The sequence below is a fragment of the Prenolepis imparis genome, unplaced genomic scaffold (assembly GCF_030444845.1).
Source record: "Prenolepis imparis isolate NDT839.2.m4 unplaced genomic scaffold, iyPreImpa1.0 SCAF_9, whole genome shotgun sequence".
Lineage (NCBI taxonomy): Eukaryota > Metazoa > Arthropoda > Insecta > Hymenoptera > Formicidae > Prenolepis > Prenolepis imparis.
Window position 1 is genome coordinate 18,479,673 of NW_028141167.1, and position 23,136 is coordinate 18,502,808.

A 23,136-nucleotide genomic window follows, 5' to 3' on the forward strand; every position below is an offset into this window, starting at 1 on the left:
GCTCCATAAAGATTGTGTTATCTCTCGTGTCTTTCGATCCGTTCAACACGAGCATCTCATACGCCGCGCACGTACGTTATCGCTGTCGTCGTCGTGCGTGCAATCTAATGGTAATCTCTTCTCGAAAATCAGCAATCATCTGTCCTGGTCGACAACGCGTAACGTTAAATCCGTAATGCTCCGCACGATGATCGGCAGGTAAATGATGTGCGCCGGTGTTTTCGAACTTATATCCTGGTGGTACCCTCGGTGAAAATTCATGTATCGTATGAACGAGTTTGCCGTTGCTGTACGCGCCCGCGGTCACATTACATTCTACGCGGATAATGTTCACGTTGATAATATTAATCGGCATGTCCGACTTATACCATTTTCGCGGCTGCAGTATACGGTTCGAGAATCCCAGCAGCGATCCAATGTTGTTAGGCTTGCTAAAATTCATTCTGTAGGCGCATTTGATCTCGCTCCTCATCGTATTATAATTAGCGCGGAGCACTATCGGATATTCTCCATCTTCAAAGTCACTGTCGTCATTCGTCCGAATATGCGTGGTGTCAGCGTGTTTTTTATCATCGTCATGAACAGCGTGTCGCGGACGTTTTCGTAAAATTGCATGTTTCAAAAACTCATGTATCGCTTGCAGCTCGTACGATCCCTCGGGAATCGTAATTTCCGCGTCATCTTTGCCAAAGTAAAATTTATTATTCGAGGAATTCACGTTCGATATCGTGTGATAAGTCTCAAAATCCGCTAGACCTAGCTCGTATTCATCGTCGCTCAAATCTACGGCGGGAAAGTAGTTTGTCGCGAGAACACTACTCTTCCCGGTCAGTGTGAATGTCATAGACATATTGGCAAAACTGTTTAACGAATACTGAGTTAAATAGCGCAATGTCAGTCTTTAAATTCACATGCATCGACCGCTCGGAGAAACTGTAAACACAATTGTCCACAGATGCTTTGATTGTAAGTTTGAACAGGTGTGTAATTGTATTGTATCTTTGTCACATTTAAATATCGCACCAATTCATTCGGCGGTCGAAGATTGCCGAAACTGTCAAAATATATAGCGCGAGCCCCCCTCTTTGCATACGCTACCCAATGAGTACCCGATCCTTTAGCGTTATCCAAATTTACGATGCCGCTCTCGTTTCGATATATACCACCGATCGGTAATGAATCACGCATGAAAACACCTCTAAAATACGGAATGTGCATACGTTTTGCCAGTTGTAGCAATTGTATGTTGGTAGTTACATCCTGTGGCATTTTTAGCGTCTCTTTGACGTTTTTTTTTCCCCCTTTTTTCTCGTTGAAACTCCTCGTCCGTGTTTGTATGGAGCGAGATACAATCCGTGACCTTCCATGGCGCGATTGTGACGTAGCATCTCTTGCAACTGACGTTGTGCGGCTTTTCCGTCGTTCACCATCTTTGCTACACCAGCCGCTCCACCGACCAGAGATCCGAGCGCGCCCAACATTGGTAGAATCGGCAATACACCCCCGCGTTTCGCTAGTATTCGCTTCTTCGCCATCTTTTTCTTCGTCTTCGTCTTTGTCGTCTTCAGGCTCATACCGAACTTCGTCTTGGCTTTCATCGCTGCCCAGACAGCTGTGGCGGCGGCTCTCTCACCGAGAGTCGAATCTCTCGCAACGATGCGAGTTTGCGCTTCCTTGGCGAGTATCCTATCTGCCGCGTATCTCTCGATGAGATCGTTGCTTTGAGAGTACGCTATATCGTGTTCACGGCACGCTGCGTCCAATGGGTTGATACCTCGATCGTCTCTGGCTAATCGCTTTTGTAGTCGCGTGCCCGGACCGCAAAACTGATAGCCGGGGATATGGAATTCGATCGGAAGTGCGTTTATCGCCTGATTTAATAGGCCTCTACCTATTTTTTTCGCTGACATTCGCTGCAATCCTTTATCATCGGCGCTGGACCGTCGATGTGCGTTTGCTGCCACGGTCGATTGTAATGTTCGAAACAGCGGCGTCAGGCCTGAACCTCCAAATCAGCCTTTATATGTTCCGGAAGCTTGTCCCACACGTAGTGGATGTGATTTTCACATTGCAGTAAAACTGCTTTTGGCACAAATTGCAGCTGTTCGGCGCTTAAACCGTGAATATCGGAAGCACTTGTTAGCAGAACAAACATTTTTTCGTTACTGAGCGATTCGTGGTTCCGCGCAGCTATAAATAGGCAAGCGTTCGATTCAATCGGGGAGTGGGAAAATGAGATTCGTGCGACAACCTTTCGCGATACGCGTGACGAATTACGACGCCAGATTACGATCGATGGGGGACAACGCGGAGATGCGTAGACACGGTACGATACTGCCGACTACTATACGCGCGATCGTTTGCGGCCCCTCGAATTGTGGTAAAACTAACGTGTTGATTAGTTTGACAGAAAGCCCGCACGGCGTCCGCTTTGAAAACGTGTACGTGTACTCAAAGTCACTGCAACAGCCAAAATATCAGTATCTGGAGAATTTGTTGACGTCGATCGATGAAATCGGCTATTTTACATTCTCCAATAACAGTGACGTCATTCCACCGAGCGAAGCATGTCCAAACTCGATTTTCGTTTTCGATGATGTGGCGTGCGACAAACAAAATACGATAAGAGAATACTTTTCAATGGGACGCCACTCGAACGTCGACTGCTTCTATCTCTGTCAAACATACGCAAGAATACCGAAACATCTTATACGCGACAACGCAAACCTGCTAATCTTGTTTAAACAGGATGGTACCAACTTGAAACATGTGTACAATGATCACGTGAATACTGACATGTCATACGAGGATTTCAGTGAATTATGTCGTACTTGTTGGCAGCAAAAGTATGGATTTCTAGTGATAGATAAGGATAGCTCGCTTACGAACGGTCGATACAGAAACGGATTTAACGTGTTCGCGATACCGCAAAACAATTAGTCGTTGCCGATGTTCTGTCGAGAGAGGTGAAACACGAGCGTTCGACACTCTACCGACATGGCTGAGAACGATAATATTCGCGAGCGTGAAAAGATAGCGAAGGAGATTGCGAAAACTAGTGAATCAATCCGCAAGAAACATCGCGCTTTGAAGACCGGTAAGATCGATGACGATATCGCGATCAAGACCCATTTTAGACCTATTATTGAGCCGCTACAAAAGATTGTCGACAACTCGATCGCGGTGAAAAACGAGCCGGAAAGTACCGCGAAGATTAAAATCTTACCTATCAAGCGGTACAAGGAGGAAGAGGAGGAGGAGGAAGAGGAAGAGGAGAAGGATGATGCGACACCGAAAAAGAGGAAACGGTCAAACCCGAATCGCTCATCGACACTGCGTACATCGGATGCTTTACTGGATGAACCGATGATAACCTCTACACCGTTCGCTACAACGAGAATCGTACAACCTATACCCGAAACACTCGTAAACGAAAATGTTTTCGAAACCTCGGGCAGCACGCTCGAAACATCGTTTGTTCGAAACACATTACAAACGCTGGAAGGTCAAGAAATGTTGCGAAAGCACTTGGGACCACTGGGACAAGAGTACATGAGCACTCTCCTCGGTGGCGACAAAGAAAGGAAAATCGATCACGTGTATGGTGTCTATTTCGACAAGGATGAAATGCGTCTCGGTAACAAACGATTCGACATTGACAAATATGACTCTATAATTATAGACAAAGTGAGGTACATTGGTACACCAGGATTATACGAATTAATCTTCAAGAGAATTCCCGATGATGACATTTACACGGAGGATGATGCGTAAATACAAGAGTATATTATTGGCGACGAACGCGCATAAACGCAATTATGACACACAAGGCCAATTACGAAGCAACAGGGGATACAAGTACAAACATATAATCGCACCACTGATATCGATTGAAAAGAAAAAATCTGGAAAGGGAGTATTCATGCCTCACGCGATGGCGCTAACCGACAATAAGATCGATTACATACACTGGGATGACCCCAACGAGCTAGTGGATCGGGTACGATTGCTGGACGCTTCGCGCCGAGCTGGCCACAACGCTCACGTCAATGAGATCCTGTCGATCATCGAGGAACTTCGCGAAGCAGGCATTATTATAAATTGAATGGTGTCTCGACAAATCTAATCAGTCGATCAGCGTCACTCATCGGGGGAAAAAAAAATGCCTATCAACAAATTTGGATTATTCGAACCAAGAAATGATGCAACCGGCACAAGCGGTTCTTGGGATAGATTGGTGAAAAGTTATGTGCACGAAAACGCTCTGTGTCGCGTCGTTACGGACTATGACGCAAGGTCGAGGAAGATTCGTCGTGTAGCGCAACCTGAGGCTGACACCGATGCCGTCAACAAACTGTATGTGGAATCCTGCGTTAAAAGATTGATGAATCAACAGAAAGAATCAGATGAGAAGCTGACTTCGTTCGAGAAGGATGTGCGGGCAATACAGATTGTGATAAACGAACTTCAACGCGCGGCTAACGCTAACTCAGAAACGGCTATCAACCTGAATGAGCAGCAGTGAACGGGTTAGGAGCGGCTATCGAACGGTTATCGAATATCTACGAAGGGTTATCGAACGGCTACGAACAATTATCGAACAGCTACGAAGGATTATCGAACTACTATCTAACTACAATGAGTGGTAGTGAACGGCCTAGCAACAGCTGCGAACGAGGCTATGAACGGCCTAGCAACAGCGAACGAGGCTACCAACAACTCAAGCAGGGCTGCGAACGAGGCTACGAACAAGTCTTTAAAGGCTACATGCAAGGCTACAAACAACTCAAGCAGGGCTGCGAACGGGTCAGTAACGGCTGCGAACGGGTCAGGAAAGGCTACGAACGGGTTAGAAACGACTGTGAACAAGGCAGCGAACGAATCAAGAACGATTTTCGAATGGGTCAACAACGGAAGTAAACAACGCAGAACGGCTCAAGAACGGCTCAGGAACGGCTACGAACGGGTCAGGAACGGCTCAAGAACGGGTCAGGAACGGCTACGAACGGGTCAGGAACGGCTACTAACGGGTCAGGAACGGCTCAAGAACGGGTCAGGAACGGCTCAAGAACGGGTCAGGAACGGCTACGAACGGGTCAGGATCGGTTACGAACGGGTCAGGAACGGCTCAAGTACGGGTCAGGAACGGCTACGAACGGTTCAGGAACGGCTCAAGAACGGATCAGGAACGGCTACGAACGGCTCAAGAACGGGTCAGGAACGGCTATTGAAGAAAGACAAACGAAAATGAATCATAAAACGAGCGACAAACGGCGATCGAGAAAAACCGACGAAGTGATGAAACAACATAGTTTGGAGAAACGGCAGTTGGTGAACGAACTGCACGCGCCGGCAAGGAAAAATTTTCCCCGAAGACACGTCATAGTACGGGGATACGATGACCTGTGGCAAGCTGACATCGTCGAGATGCGTCCGTACTCTCGTTTCAACAGAGGTTACCACTACATACTCACCGTCATCGATGTGTTGAGCAAGTACGCGTGGGCCATACCACTCAAGAGTAAAGGTGGAAGCGAGACGGCTGACGCTATCGCCGAGATAATTCGAGATAGCAAGAGATGCCCGAGAAACATGCAAACCGATATGTAGAAAGAATTTTATAACGCCGACGTGCAACGGAAACATAACATCAATCACTATTCTACATATTCGGTATTGAAGGCATCGGTTGTGGAGCGATTCAATCGCACGCTGAAGAACGACATGTGGAAGATGTTTACGCTGAACGGAACTTACAAGTGGATCGACGCGTTGGCGGAACTCGTATCGGATTACAACGCGCGCAAGTATCAAACGATCGGCATGCGACCCGCCGACGTCACCCCTGCGATCGCTGATAAACTTTTAAAAACAGTATATAGTAACATAAAGATTGCCGCTCCGGCAAAGTTCAAAGTAGGTGACCCGGTACGCGTTAGCAAGTACAAGAAACTTTTTGAGAAGGGTTACACACCAAATTGGACAACCGAAGTATTTAAAATTGTTAAAGTGCAGCGTACTAATCCCGTAACCTATCTACTCGAGGACTATCGCAAAATATCTGTCGCTGGAGCGTTTTACGAGCACGAGTTGCATAGCGCGAATTATCCGGACGTATATCTCGTGGAGAAAGTACTGCGCAGGAAGGGTGACGAGGTTTACGTAAAATGGCTGGGATTTAACAATTCGCACAACTCTTGGATACATAAGGACAATGCAATTTAATTCATACAAATTGTATTTATTAATTACTCAAAAATTAAAAAATATATAATGTGTACAACATATAAAAGTATTTGAAATATTACAATATACATGAAATATGTGAAATACAAAATCTTTATTAATACATCCTTTCCGTTCCAATATATGAAATACATACACATATGTTACATAACATTATATTACATTATATTTTATAAGGGTATCTGGTAATGTCCCCATGGTAATGTGTCGGTCGAATCAGGTATGATATACCGCTTATCGTCGTACGGACTTAGAGCAATTTTTGTCTCGCAGATGGTATACACTTCATGCAATTTCGATCTTATACATGACTGCTGACGTGTCATTTCAATCTCGTCACTCAAACACCGCGTATAATCGTCGAATGTTATCGTTCTCGCGACAACGTTACTTTTGACACCTTTTGCTTTTTTAGTGTCCTTTTTGCCATCCACTCGCAAAGCGTACATTTTTGCTCTGAGCCCGACGAATTCGGTCATTATCGCGCCGTTATTCTCGTCTTTCATCAAGCCTGACACCTTTTTGTTTGCATGCGCTATACCGTACGCGTTGTCAATTGGATAATCGCTCGTATCGAATCTAGCGATATCGCGTTTCATATTTTCATACACGTCTTCTTATTTAATATGGTATATTAAACTGTCGGTGTCAGTGTACATTATCCGGCATCTTTCACGATAGAGCGGTGACATGTACTCGTAGTGAAATTCGTACAGACACACTTTCGATATGTCGAGTATACACATACCAACATAGATTGGTTTGTTAAATTTTACTTCGAGTTTACGTAATTCTACGGCAATTAAATTTTCCGAAAAGATGCTTCTACTGTGAAAATTTGGTTTAGCAATCATCGCCTCTGCACCGTATCGTCCGTCCCACTTTGTCAATAATTTTACATCTACATGATTTCGAACGTTTTCCATCGTTTTGCCAAATACTGCATTATTCATCAATTTGTACAAATTTTTCTCAAAATCATTTTTCGCTTGTGTTCTAAATTTTGTATTTAGTTCAATGTAATCGCGGAGCCATGCGGATTGAGTAAATTGTAATACGCGATGTATCTTTACGATACGAAGACCGTGACGCGTGCACTGTTGCAGGTTGCGGTAGTGTATGACATAACGCTTCTTGTCATATAGCGTTGCGAGAAGCTTATCTTCCCGCTTGCCGGGCGGCTTGTCGCGCGTCGGGCAAAACGGTAGGTCAGTGTGCATGTCGTGAAGATGTTGCGGATATTCTAAATCTACTTCGAGGATATAGCCTGTAGGTGAATCGAGCGCTATTGACGAGATGTCAAAATTAGATACATCGTCGACCCATCGAAAATCGGCATATGGCAACGGTTGACACATTGCCCATCCGTACAAATTATTTACATCGAAATACATAAGGTACGACGATGGTTTCGACGGATCATACCATTGCATGTACTTGTTATTAGCATGGGCGTATCTTCCTGAACATTGACTTAGACCACCGCGTATACCCCGTTCAATAAACATAACCATATCGATATCGGTAAGCAGTTCGAAATTTACGCGTGTATGTTTTAGCATCGCGTCCCATGTATACCCAGGAAGAGTATAATAATACGCAGGATCGAGTCCATAACTCGCGATGCAAGTGTCGCGAAAGTTTTCAAATATATCTGCCAACAACAAGACATCAGTTTTTAAGTACAGATCGCTGTATTCACCCAAGGTTTGAATGGAGAACTGCTGCCACACGTTGACGGCGTGTGCGTAGTCGCTCTCGGATACAGTGTCACCGGTTAAAGAACTGTAAAACGATTCGCGTGGTGGTAAACGCGTGTCCTGCAGCTTGTCCACGCAGTCAATGTACTCGTACGGAAAGACACCTTTTCGCGTTAATAATTCAAAATTGTTAGCGGATAATGCGGAAAAATTGGAACGCAAAATTTTTAACTTACCCTTATCGAGGAAGGATGCCAATTTGTCAAGACTAGCACTGAGAAATTTGTATGAATCGATGAATCGTAATTTCACGAAAGTTTTCCAATCTTTGTCGTCGTCGGTACTATTGACAGTCTTCGTAAATGAAATATATTTTTCTTTTGTTATTGGAAGCACGTCTACGCGTCCTTTATACGCGGTAGCTATTTCTTTTATGATGAAATGTGCGTCATAGCCGGATAGATTATGGAAAACTACAGGAATGACATAAGATTCTTTGTAATTTATATTACAGTTTGAGTGCGCGGGACCTCTGTATCGCCCAGTCAGATGACAATGATCGCGTACGCGTGTATCGTCTTGTACGAACAGTTTCTCGCATATATGACAATGCGTGGCGCTATGAAATTTTTCCCATTCATCTTGCGTTAATTTTGTCATGGGGACATTATCAGACAAAATACCCTTTACGCGATGCGCTAAATTTTTAAGTTCTTCGGCGAACCATGAAACGCAATCGATACTACGGCGAGAATTATACGCGGATAGCGAGTTATCGTACGAACATTGCACGTAATACCCAACGCTGAATACCTCGTGATGTTGGGAGTATGACGTATGTTCCGGCGTCTTCTTCAGCACACACTCCAAGTCGGCGTACACCACGAAGGGAAGTCGCTCCTTTCTGTTGTAGTTGTCGAAGTCGAGCCACTTGTCTTTATCGCTTGGTAATCGGATAGCGCAGTCGTTCATTTCTCGACAGTCCGCAATGTGAGCCTCCAATTTTTCGCTCAAATTAAAGAAGTGCAAGCATCTGTGAAAGAAAAAAAATTACAATTTTATTTACAATTTTATTTACAATTATTATATAGTTTGCAATAAATATACATACCGATCGCAGATATATTTTTGACCATTGTGTTTGCTCAGTTGCGTGCTGACAAGCCGGGATAGATTTTTTATATACGTGAAATGCCCAACGCTGTCGTCCTCCTCCACATACAGCATATTTACATGTTTTTCTCTCTTCCGATCAGTGAGCTGTATCGGAAGAATTGATAGTTCCTTCTTCCTATCAATGCCGTAGACGTTGATTGAGATGTTATTTGCCAGTTCAAACTTTTTAATTTGGTTTAACGTCATCGGAAACTCAATGTCCTGAAGATTTAACACTGTCGTGTAATGGGGATATGAAAATTCTCGTTCCACATGTCTTTCTGCGGGGTACAGAGCGGCCACCGCTGACCATGCGAAACATGCATTTTCCGTTGATCGCACGTTCACCACTGCTCTCTTCGTCATAATTTCTCGCGGTAAGTTTAGATAACACCCCGCGCGCATAGGATTGCACTTGTTGACGTTGACCGTAAGATCAAGGATTCGTGACAATGTCCATCCGCTATCACGTTCCTGAAACTCTTCGAGAGACGCCAAAGTGGATTCGATGACATGCCGCTCATACCACTCGCGTAAATCAGATGTGTGAAAGAGTTCATAATTTCGCGTGTTAATGCTTTTGTTGGCACGCTTATCACCTGTCACAAACTCACCGTTGAACACGGTATTTACTTTTGCACAGTTGTGTATTTTTATAACATCTTGCACTTGCTCAAGTACTACACTACTAGCGTCTTTCAAAAATTGTCGCGGTTCAATATAGTCTGCGTTAATCACCACACCTGTCAGTATCCGATTTTCGAACGCGATATCGATCTCTCGCCAAACGAGTCTTCCCGTGTTATTATCGCCACTGTAATTACCGCCACTATAATTATCACCACTGGGTATAAACTGTCTCTGCAATCGAGTCTTTGCACCCTCGAGTCGCGCGATTCTAGCAACCAAAGATTGTCTATATCCAATGGAGAGTCGCGGACGTTTGACACGACTGCGTTCTTGGAGCAGTTTGATAAAGTCCTCGCAGCGCAGCGCCCATTCAAAATATTCGCCCAAGGTGGTAATTTGATGGGACCGCTCCAACAGGTCGCGTTCGTTCTGCTCGATGTTTTCCATTATTTCTTTTATTCACTATTATACTACTAACACTTCTAATACAAGAAAGTAACCACTAAACTTTTTTCACCGCTGCATCTATGCGCTTTCAAATCGTACTATGGTTTGACGCGCTCTCATCCTCCTTATATATATTTCACCTAATTCTATCTTCTTTTCTAACATTTGGCGTATCTCAAAAGATAGTTTCCCGAGATATCGGTTTTATGGATAGAGGAGTAAGGACACAAGCTGCCGAACATTGGCGCCGATACGTTGCATTTTTCCTTAAAAAATATTAAGAAAAATGTTTCGCTCTCGTTTTTATGGGAGATTTTCCGCGAGGGTACAAAGCTGCCGAACGTCAACGCAAATAGGTAGAGGCCTATTAAATCACATTTAGACATGTTCGTCGCAGCGTCGGCCCTAAAATCTTCATTCCTTTCCTAATGATAAAATGTCCATAAAATGAAAAACATAGTTTTAATGAACTCTAGAACGCTCCGTTGACAAGTTCGAGCAGCCGGACATCGGCGCTTCCATAATAAAATTATATTAACGAGGGTACAAAATGTTAATCATCGGCGCTTGTTCTATACCTTTTTGGGGAAAATGTCTAAGAACCCTCATAAAAAAGTCGTAAAGATACCATCTACAAATATTGCACTCAGAAAACTCCCTCTCTTTTGTCGAAACATCCCCCTCCACTCGCGTGACGTCAGCCCCCGCGCCATCGAGATACCCCCGCCCCGCGTGACGTCATACCCCTCGCCGCGGAGAACCCCCCGCGCCCCGCACCCCCCTCAAAGGACCTGGGTTAGAACTCTCATAGTATATCTACTATTGTCAGATATATAAACAGCGAAAATAGTGGTGATTATGTATTGTATTTATTAGATTGGGACATGTTTAACTAATTTAACTAGTTTGGATAGCTTTTAAATTTTTAACGTTACACGGAAAAAACAGTATAAGTTTACATAAATCTGATTTACTATGATATCTGGTTGGCACGATCAGATTTATGTGTGAACCTAACGTATTGTCTTTACCGTATAGTTTTACTTCACTTTTACGATGGAAATTTTGATACTTCGACTCTGAAACTTCGACACAGATAATAAAAATATATATATATATTATTGTATATACAATACAATATAATACAAATGGGGTGTTTCACTTTAATCTTAACAGGAAAATATCTCGAAATGACGGTATTTTAGAATAAAAAAATATAGTAGGCAAATCTGGCAAATGTTGTTTCGAATGGGGACCTATAATTCGTGAATATCGTGATCTAGAATTGCCTTTGATATTTTTCAAGATTATTTCGAGATTAATTTAGGTTTGTTTAAATGGAAGCACCCTAATTTTTTTACATAAATCAATTTCTCGCAATAATCTGCATAAAATTTTATCAGGATAGAATGGTCAAAAAATGAATGTTTTACGAGAGATATCTTATATTTTTTAATTTGATATAATTTTACATAAAACCATGAAATATATCTCCTAAAATATTCATTTTGCGATAATCTCTTCAATATTTTTAAGCACAAAATGATCAGAAAGAATCAATTGGTGTAAAAAGTTTATAAATATTAACTAGCAGCTACATATTTCCCTTTCTAAAAAAGGCATGTTAAGTCGATTCTCGTAAGTATTGTTGATTTTTTTCCACGATACTGATTGGCTATTGGCTGTCTCGATTCGCGTTATGCGTTATATTCGTAGCATCGAGACTGTCATCGCAAGGGTTAGTAGTTTGACAGTGTGTTAATAATAAAATTTCGTAGCATCGAACAATTGTTATTGCGAAAGTTAGAAGTTTGAAAGTTTGTTCAAAATAAAATTAAATAAAATAATAAGTTTTAAATAATATGTTATAATTCTTTAAACCCGATTAATATTTTTGACAGTTATCAGCTGATTTCTGTCAAAAAATATTATTCGTGGGATAAGGTATAATATAACATATTACTTACAAACATATTTTACTATTTTAACATATTATTTTAAAATTTAGTTAACGAATTAATTCTTTATTGATGTATTTTTTTACAGAAATCAGCAGATTAAGGCTTTAATTTGCTAATTAAATTTTAGGGTAAACTCGAGTAAAAGGGCCATAATTTTTTAAATTGCAAAATCCGTAATTTATTTTTAATTTTTTAATATATTTGGCACATTACTTCATTGAAATTAGACAATAAATATTTAATAAAAATTTTATATTATCAAAATATTAAAAGATGAGCATTGGCCATTATTCCTGACTTTTAGAGAAAAGATGGTCATAGTATTTAGGATTATAGGACGGTTAATCATACATATATTTCACGTTAAAATAATAAAAAAAACTTGTGATTGTACATATTTAACTTTTATAATTTTATACATTGAACATATAAACATTAATAAATTTTTTAAATATAAAATTGAAACTTTTATTTAAAAAAATTTGCACATTGCTTCCTCACCATTTTATTTCGCTAATTAAGATGGTTTTTCAATTATGGCTTCCTCATAGAGGAAGCTTAACTTGCACATTGCTTCTTCACCATTTTATTTTGCTCATTAAGATAGTTTTTCAATTATGGCAATGTGCAAGTTAAGCTTCCTCTATGAGGAAGCCATAATTGAAAAATCATCTTAATTAGCGAAATAAAATGATGAGGAAACAATGTGCAAATGGAAATTTGCACAATTTTTTCCAATACCAGCAAACCCTATACATATATAATTAAAAAATATTTTCTTAAAAAATTTTTTTTTAAGATTTCTTAAGATCAAAATAAATTGACCAATTCTCAACAAATTTAATATCAATTATGCTTTAATGATATTTTATTCAGAACTTTCAAGAAATTATTTAAATTTGAAAATAATTAAAAATTTTATAAAAAATGAAACACTGTATGAATTTTTATAAAAATGACAGTAAATAAAAGTGTTGTTCTACTTTATTTGTATGCCAAATTGGAGCGCTGTAAGTCAAATAATTTTTGAGATATTTAAATTAAAAAAAACATAAGTGGGCACATACATACATACACACACACATACGGACATTTTTTAAAAATGTTATTTTTCGATGTTTTGGAACATTCTAAACACATTGGCACAGAAATCTGAAAAAAAATTTTTTTCACGAGCTTCCTCTATGAGGAAGCAAAATTTAATTTGAATTTTAATCTTTTAGATTAATTCTTTTTAACTAAAAATAATCTTTGAAACAATTTTTAAAACAGAACAGAAGTAAAATTTTACACATGAATAAACAAAGTACATATTATTTTAATAATAAATATTTTAATAATGAAAGTTGGCCATCTTACCCAAATTATAAAGAAAAGATTTATAAAAAATTCAGATTTGGTCTTGAGGCTTTTTTCAGTTGGAAAATAAAATCCAAGCAACTTGTTAAATTCATGTCTTGCTTGAATTTCATTTTTGAACTGAGAAAAACATCAAGGTTAAGTAATAGTTTTTTGGTTTCGACGGCTTAGGATTGAAATTCCCTGATGGTATGAATATGATATTAACAAAACGAGAATTATAGAGAATTTCAAAATTAACGTTAGCATATTGTTTAATTTAGCAGTGCCTAGTTTTTTTAATTAAAATTTTTTTATTTTTTTTCATTTCTATTAATTTTAATAATTTTTTAATTTTTATACTATTCTATACATGGGTTTGCAACTTAAATTTTCCACTGGTACAAAAATTTCTACTTTCACTTGGCGCGCAATTTTTTTTTATATCATTACTTTTGTAGTACGATTCTACATGGGTTTGCAATGGATAATTTTTCATATGATTCTACATGGGTTTGCAATAGGTAATTTTTTATACTACAATTCTACATGGGTTTGCAATGAGTAATTTTTCATACGATTCTACACATGGGTTTGCAATGGGTAATTTTTCACTACTGGCGTGCCCATACTAGGCGCCTTTTTTTACCTTTTTTTTTAAGGTAAGTTTTTATAGGGATATCATTCATTTTTGTATATGATTTAGATTTACTAGAGTTGCTCAAATAATGCCATTTTTTCAGAAACTATTTATTAAACAGGTTTGAAATGTTTTTAAACATACATGAATATTTCTTCTTTTTAAATATATATTATTTTTTAATATAATCTCAATCAACTTCTATAACCTTATACCAGCACGATACAAGTATATGTATGCCTTTACTGTATCAACTCTTGTTTTTTCTACGTAACCATGTCATCACAGCTTCAATCATCCCCTCATCATCTTCCCAATCTTGTTTCGCAGAGATCTTTAAATTATATGTTTAATACAGTTTAGCGATAGCTTCCAATATTTAACTTTTTGAACCACTTAATTAAATGCACTTCGCGAAATACGGTTTGGAAGATGAAGAGGGCGTGATTCAAATGTGAAAACATGGGTTACGTGGAAAGGACAAAAGTTGATACAGTAAAGGCAAGTAAATACATATAATGTATCGTACTGGCATAAAGCAATAGAAGTTGATTGAGATTACCACGTATATTGTGTATAAATTGTTGAATAAATATTCTGAAAAAATAATGTAGGGCATTACTTTTTGAGCAACTCTAGTACTATTTCAAAAGATTACAATGTCCTCATTCTGTATCTGTAATGTAAAACATATTTAAATCATTAGAATACGGACATATATGCAAAATATACTGTTTCTTTATTTTATATTAACAATTATATACTTATGAAAGAAATAGTAGCATAGGATGGCAGCGTAACAAGAAAGTAGTTATTATTTTGAAAGAAATATAGAACATCACATATAAGTAGTATTGCATATCACATGTATGTAGTATACATTGCAAAATGTAGATCCTTCTATTTCTTTCTTGAATACATATTTATATAATGATATTTGCAACTACTTTCTTGTTACGTTACCATTTTACTATTTCTTTCATAATAATAACTACTTTCATGCTACGCTACCATCCTACTATTTCTTTCATAAGTATATAATGCGACGCCTTTACCCGTCTCGGGAACGCCGAACGCGAAGGGGGGGGGGCGTGCAATATCAACAGTTCAACATGAATTATTAGTTATTCGTTAACGGTATAAATTTCGGTATCCGGAGCGTCCGTTAAATAGGCGAACCTTCGGTAACCGGGTGCTCGGTAATATACTGCAATTCGGTAACCCGATATGTTCGTGAAATAATTTTGGGCGCGATTTCTCGCGCCACGGTAACGAGAATATCTTAGAGTAGCGGAATAGCGGTCCGGCTGCGCCTAGCCCAGTATATGGCAGAGGGGCGCGATTCTTGAGTAACACAATAGATAGATTCTGGAGAGGAGGGGGAAAAGCATTCGATATACACTTTTCAATAATTAACAAGCAAGTATATTTAACATATATTACATTATAAGGACATTTACAATTAACAAGATAATAATAACAGAGTTACAACAAGATTAATATACGATCGGAACAAAGCTCGTTATATGAAATACACGCGATATACCAACTTATTCGGATCGAACACGGTTACGGTAGCGAACAATCGGTGCGAGCCGATAAACACGGCATACAAAAACTCAGGAATTCGGTCGCGGCATTCCTCACGTGCGCGAGACTCCGGTCTTCACAATCGAGATATCGAAAGGTCGGAATATCAGAGAACGGTACTTACGGTATGTTTGCGAAGCCTCAAATGGCTCACGGAAAAATTATAGAACGCTAATATATAATGCGGTATTCACGGAATCTTCACGACATTTAACCAACGGTAATTTCGCGCTATAGGTACGACTCTCGCAGAGTCAAAGGCATTATCGATACGGTAACTCCACTCGCCGAGAGCGACCACGCACAAATCCCGATGATCGTTAACGCGACCTTATAATTCCAACAAAAGAGATGACCCGATACGATATGATAAGATATAATTTTACGGACCTCAATTTATGACGACTGTCGACGGCAACTTCCCCGAGAGGGGCACTTTCGCGCAATCCGGTATAGCTAGTATCGCGGTAACAATTATCTGGAGCGATTATGCTCTGAAGAACGGAAACGGTAATTCGATATTAAGCCGCCGATTTTACTCGGCAGAACTTAACCCACGACACGGTAATACACGACACTAGCTCAACCGGGAACAATTACTACTCACGAACTACCCGAGTGGCGGCTTACAGTATCTCGCAGTGATGATCGGCTGTCGTCCCGAAGTTGCTGCTCACTCTAACTCTCGCCGGACAGAAGTGACTCTTCGAGAGAGAGTCCTTAGGTCTCTCGAGTTTCGCGCCGATTTCCCGCGCATCCTGTCGATTTTTGGTCGCCGTGGGGCGACCTGGATCCGCCCGTCGTTCCCCCAGCGCCCTCGGCGTTATATCGATGATTTTCGGGGACTCGTCTCCCGCTCTTTCCGGTATCGTGGCGGTATCTCTCCATAATTCGTGATTTCCGGGGTTTGAATTGGCAGGCTGGCCGGGCCGTCATCCAATCCTTTCCGCGGGTGTTTATGGGCTGACACGGGGCCCACCACTCATTCTGCAGCATGAGGGATCTCTCGGTGTCCTTTAGGGTGTCCAGCAGATCTCTAAAACAATTTATATTTTAGACGGTATATCGGGATGGCGGTAGCGACGGGAGCTCGATACATGACCTTCGGTGCGGTATCCTTTCTACGGTAGCTTCGTCCTCTGATCTCCGGCGTCTTGCTTCACATTTTGCTGAGGGGTCCTCCACTCAGGTAGTCGTTTCGCGATTATTTCAAATCACGTTCGCTCAATACGGTAACGCAGGAAATAGAATACAAACAAAATAAAATAAAATATAATTTTATCGCGTTAAGGTCGCTCCCTCTCAGAGTGTGAGGGGCAACCCCAGGACGGCTCTCCCCCCTCATCGGTCGAGCTTTCACCCTTGTGACGGCGCTCAAAAGGCGCGTCACGTCACAATAATTATTGATATAAAATAACCCAGCAAGCACAGAATGTAAACGCTATATAACGTCGGAGTAACACGCAATATAACAAATGTTATATTTTATATACAATAATGTAATATAATTTTTTTATAGTTACAATATAACTATGTTTTATAATAGTTATATTATTTAGTAATTTTCTAGTTATCTTAAAATAACTGCGACGTAACATAAATATTACATCACATACATCGCAGAACATTTAAATTACATTACAGCAATGTTATAATCTTACAAGTTCCAATGTAATATTGTAGAGACATTTTAAGAACATATAACTGTAATATATTATGAAAAATGTTACAGCAATATTCCAAAAATATAAAAAAATAACGATATTTAGTAGTCATTAGTTCTTTATCATTTACCGCTATGCGACGCGCGATGATTTATCTATCTCATATTTAAGTTTCAGTCATGAGAATTATATAAAGCTTACAAAAAATGACTATTAAGATTAAAAAGATGCAATAATTATTTTCTGATATATCCCAACAGAGAATTCAGATATTGAACTGATCGAAAACTTAGAAAGTGGATAAATAAATGTCCGAATGAGAGGAAATCGCTCATTATATTATAATATTTAGGCTATAAAGTCTGCTATTTTTATAAATAAAATTTTTAATTTTAATAAATTAAATGATTGAATTAAAGTAAAAAACAATCGTTACGGCTCTGCTAAAATTTAATAACTAATTAGAGTCTCAAAATGAGTTGGCGATGAGAGCCCGGGCGCAGTTAATAAGGCGCACATTTATTTCAATGAGTAAACTGTAATATAAAGATAGTTTACATAGATAATGATACATAGCGATGATAGCGTACGTTTCGGCTCTTTCTTTGAGCCTTCTTCAGCGCATACAATTAAAAGATTAACTGTCTATTAGACGAAATTTAGTTTGTGATGTTCAAGACGTGAAAGACTGCTACCTTCCATATTATATTCAGCTAATCTCGACGTTATTTCTTCACTGGGTAGATAAGCTAAGGAAGTCGATAATGAGAAATATATTCATTTATTCAGTAAAATCTGTAGGTGAAAATTCACTTTTTTATGGAAGGAAGCTTATTGTAAATGTTAAATTTTTTTTTTTATGTTTTATATAGCAAAAAAGAACGGATCAAAATAACTTACAAATTTGTAGATCTTATTATTGTACAGGATCGAAAATTGTAACGGAAGTGTGGAGTTGTCTAAAGTGTAGCAGAACGATCGCATTAACATACTAAATGTTTAATATTCTTAGAGACCAAGTTTTTTTCTGTTACTGATATCACTCATCGTGAGGAGAGTGGTTAAATTAAATCTAGGATAAACATGACAAACCAGTACGTTATGTAAAAGTCAAAGGAGTCAGCTAACGAATCGCATTAACATACTAAATGTTTAATATTCTTAGAGACCAAGTTTTTTTCTGTTACTGATATCACTCATCGTGAGGAGAGTGGTTAAATTAAATCTAGGATAAACATGACAAACCGGTACGTTATGTAAAAGTCAAAGGAGTCAGCTAACGAATCGCATTAACATACTAAATGTTTAATATTCTTAGAGACCAAGTTTTTTTCTGTTACTGATATCACTCATCGTGAGGAGAGTGGTTAAATTAAATCTAGGATAAACATGACAAACCGGTACGTTATGTAAAAGTCAAAGGAGTCAGCTAACGAATAATAGTCAAATAAAAGTTAAGTGTATAAACAATAAATAAACGTTTTGATTAAAAACTGAAAGTCACGAGAAAAAGAATATTACTATGTTGATAATATTACTATGTTATGTCCCCCTCGAAACCCTACAACTTTTGTAGGAAACATTTTTTGATTTAATGCAGTGTTTCTGAGATATTTGAGTGGGTCCTTTAAAATGGGACACCTGGTATATATTGTATATATGTACATATATATATATATATGTATATACTATATATATATATATATATATATATATATATATATATACATACTGTTATAGCCCGAACTATAACCAGTAGTTATTAGAAATTAGAATTTACTGAATATCTTTATAGAATACTGTAAAACATTTTTGCTTATAAAAGAACGCTCTCGACAAACGCTCGTCGCGTGAAAACGCTAACGCAGCGAGACACGCGCGAAGCACCGGAAACCGCGAGATGCAAGCGAAGACCTGCGACTTCAACCTGCTTCGCTTGCAGTTAGAACAAAAACGCGTGAATATTACTAACCAATCAGAGACCTGTTTCCAAGGACCTTTCCCGAAAGAAATCCAAGAAACAAAGAGGATATAGGACGGAGAGCCCGCCCGCGAAGGCAGTCTCGAATAAAACTCCTAAACATCAAGACGGTGGTCGCTAATAAGAATCCGGAACATCAGGACGAGACTCACTAATAAAAAATCTGAATCATTAAGAGAATTACTAATAAACGCTCGTTAGCCAAACATCGAATGTTACGCGACTATAAATATATATATATTTAAAGAAAGGTCGAGAAATAAAGTGAAACCAAATTTAATCAGAAATAAGAGTCGATTTAATCAAAAGAAGAGAATAATCCTCCTATCTTCCTACGACGTCCCGGTCGACCCGAGGATCCTCATCCTTAATTCGGCGCAACCCCAGTGCCTTGTTCGAGGCACACAACAATACATAATCACATGCTTGCAATCAAGAGACACGGTAGTGTCTCGCGCCTAGTTTGGGCGAAGCCGACTCTCAGAAGCGAGGCACCGTGTATCTTTACGCGAATCGGACAGTTCGAGATAGTCATAGATTCGGATGCTCAATAACGGCTGAAGCGATCGAGTTTTTACTAGGTTTAATCGATAGATTGAGGTCGAATTATATAATGAAAGTGTCTTTATTTTTGCTCTACGTGCTTTGTAAGCGGAAATATAATAATGCAAAGTCTAAATATGAAAAATTTCATTTAAGAAACGTCCACGTCATCATCGTTCACGCATACATAGTGGTATCTATCATGCTACACGCATTATTAATCACACGTATACAACACATGCATACACGTATATCACACGTAAACAACACATGCAATAGATGCATGTAGTGGTAATCTTGTACTGTTCTCACGTTTCACAACAGACGGCGTTAGTGGCGCTTCGCGATATTAGCAGCGTGCGGGGTTATGTATTAGATCTTTTGACATATGATAGGTTAAGTGTGCGGTTATCCAGGATCATAATTGATTGATAGAAGAAGAAGAAGAGATTTATAAGAATCAAGTAATTATTTCATATTTTTTATAACAATATTAACAATTATATTCTTATTCATATTTTTTATAACAATATTAACAATTATAGTCTTATAAAAAAATAATAGGATGGTTACGTAACAAGAAAATAGTTATTATTATATTATTATGAAAAAATATAGTATATCACATATAAGTAGTATTGCATATCACATGTATGTAGTATATTGCATATCACATGTATCGTTACCATTTTATTTTACTATTTCTTTCATAATAATAACTACTTTCATGCTACGCTACCATCCTACTATTTCTTTTATAAGTACATAATTATTGATGTAAAATAAGGAAGCGAATAAAAGCTAATAATAATAAATAATGTAAAGATAATAGTGCTATAAATGATATGAGCTATAATAAAGAATTTATATACATTTTTATAGCACATAGCATTCATAACATTATTATCTTTACATTATTTATTATTATTAGCTTTTATTTGCTTCCTTATTTTACATCAATAATTATATACTTATGAAAGAAATAATAAGATGGTAGCGTAGCATGAAAGTAGTTATTATTATGAAAGAAATAGTAAAATGGTAACGATACATGTGATATGCAATATACTACATACATGTGATATGCAAAATACTACTTATATGTGAGATGTATTATATTTCTTTCATAATAATTACTTTCTTGTTACGCTGCCATCCTACTATTTCTTTCATAAGTATATAATTGTTAATATAAAATAAAGAAACAGTATATTTTGTATATGTGTACGTACTCTAATGATTTAAATATGTTTTACATTACAGGTACAGAATGAGGACATTGTAATCTTTTGAAATAGTACTAGAGTTGCTCAAAAAGTAATGCCCTACATTATTTTTTCAGAGATATTTATTCAACAATTTATACACAATATACATGGTAATCTCAATCAACTTCTATTTCTTTATGCCAGTACGATACATTATATGTATTTACTTGCCTTTACTGTACCAACTTTTGTCCTTTCCACGTAACCATGTTTTCACATTTGAATCACGCCCTCTTCATCTTCCAAACCTTATTTCGCGAAGTGCATTTAATTAAGTGGTTCAAAAAGTTAAATATTGGAAGCTATCGCTAAACTGTGTTAAACATATAATTTAAAGATCTCTGCGAAACAAGATTGGGAAGATGATGAGGGGATGATTGAAGCTGTGATGACATGGTTACGTAGAAAAAACAAGAGTTGATACAGTAAAGGCATACATATACTTGTATCGTGCTGGTATAAGGTTATAGAAGTTGATTGAGATTATATTAAAAAATAATATATATTTAAAAAGAAGAAATATCCATGTATGTTTAAAAACATTTCAAACCTGTTTAATAAATAGTTTCTGAAAAAAATGGCATTATTTGAGCAACCCTAGTAAATCTAAATCATATACAAAAATAAATGATATCCCTATAAAAACTTACCTTTAAAAAAAAGGTAAAAAAAGGCGCCTAGTATGGGCACGCCAGTAGTGAAAAATTACCCATTGCAAACCCATGTAGAATTGTAGTATAAAAAATTACCTATTGCAAACCCATGTAGAATCATATGAAAAATTATCCATTGCAAACCCATGTAGAATCGTACTACAAAAATAATGATATAAAAAAAATTGCGCGCCAAGTAAAAATAGAAACTTTTGTACCAGTGGAAAATTTAAGTTGCAAACCTATAGAGTCGTATAATGAACCAGTGAAAAATTCAAGTTGCAAACCCATGTAGAATAGTATAAAAATTAAAAAATTATTAAAATTAATACAAATAAAAAAAAATAAAAAAATTTTAATTAAAAAATCTAGGCACTGCTAAATTAAACAATATGCTAAAGTTAATTTTGAAATTTAGCAGTGCATAGTATTTTTAATTAAATTTTTTTTATTTTTTTTTATTTGTATTAATTTTAATAATTTTTTAATTTTTATACTATTCTACATGGGTTTGCAACTTGAATTTTTTCACTAGTTCATTATACGACTCTATAGGTTTGCAACTTAAATTTTCCACTGGTACAAAAGTTTCTATTTTTACTTGGCGCGCAATTTTTTTTATATCATTATTTTTGTAGTACGATTCTACATGGGTTTGCAATGGATAATTTTTCATATGATTCTACATGGGTTTGCAATAGGTAATTTTTTATACTACAATTCTACATGGGTTTGCAATGGGTAATTTTTCACTACTGGCGTGCCCATACTAGGCGCCTTTTTTTTACCTTTTTTTTAAAAGTATGGTATCACGCAAATATATATGTATATATATATTATATATATATATATATATATATATATATATACTTTCTTTTCGTGAGAATTAAACAATTTTTGCGATCAGGTCATATATTCACACCACAATAAGTAAAAGAATAAAGTAATTTTATAAAAAACATAATTATAATTAATAATAGTAAAATATAACAATAATTCATCCAAATACACCATCAGTTTCTAATATATATGTATATATTTCAAGATATTATTAAAATATATTAAAAACATATATTTATAATATAATATAATATATATCCAACTTTTAATTAAAGTGTGAGCAAATGATACTGATAATCGTATGAAATCACACACAGCTACAAGGTTCTCCCTCTCGTCGTATTATAAAACGCACTTGCCTTGAATCAAATCGTTTAAGTAAGCTCGAGAGAGCAAATAATTATTAGCTGTCTTTCACTCATTGGTGTCACGTTAAGAGTTGCATACGCGCATAAGTACTCTGCGTTGATACCACTGCTT

At 37.6% G+C, this 23,136-nt stretch overlaps 1 protein-coding gene across 3 annotated transcripts in view; it reads right to left on the reverse strand.

Moving 5' to 3' along the window:
- The window catches only part of LOC145940449 (cytochrome P450 4C1-like), a 73,103-nt gene extending 56,312 nt beyond the window's left edge, over positions 1-16,791 (reverse strand). The window contains exon 1 of one of the 3 annotated variants that reach the window (XM_083045619.1): positions 16,338-16,791. The gene's annotated coding sequence lies outside the window, so the exon portion shown is untranslated. The other 2 variants (XM_083045618.1, XM_083045620.1) reach the window with 2 other exon arrangements.
- Between the last annotated feature and the right edge of the window lie 6,345 nt (positions 16,792-23,136).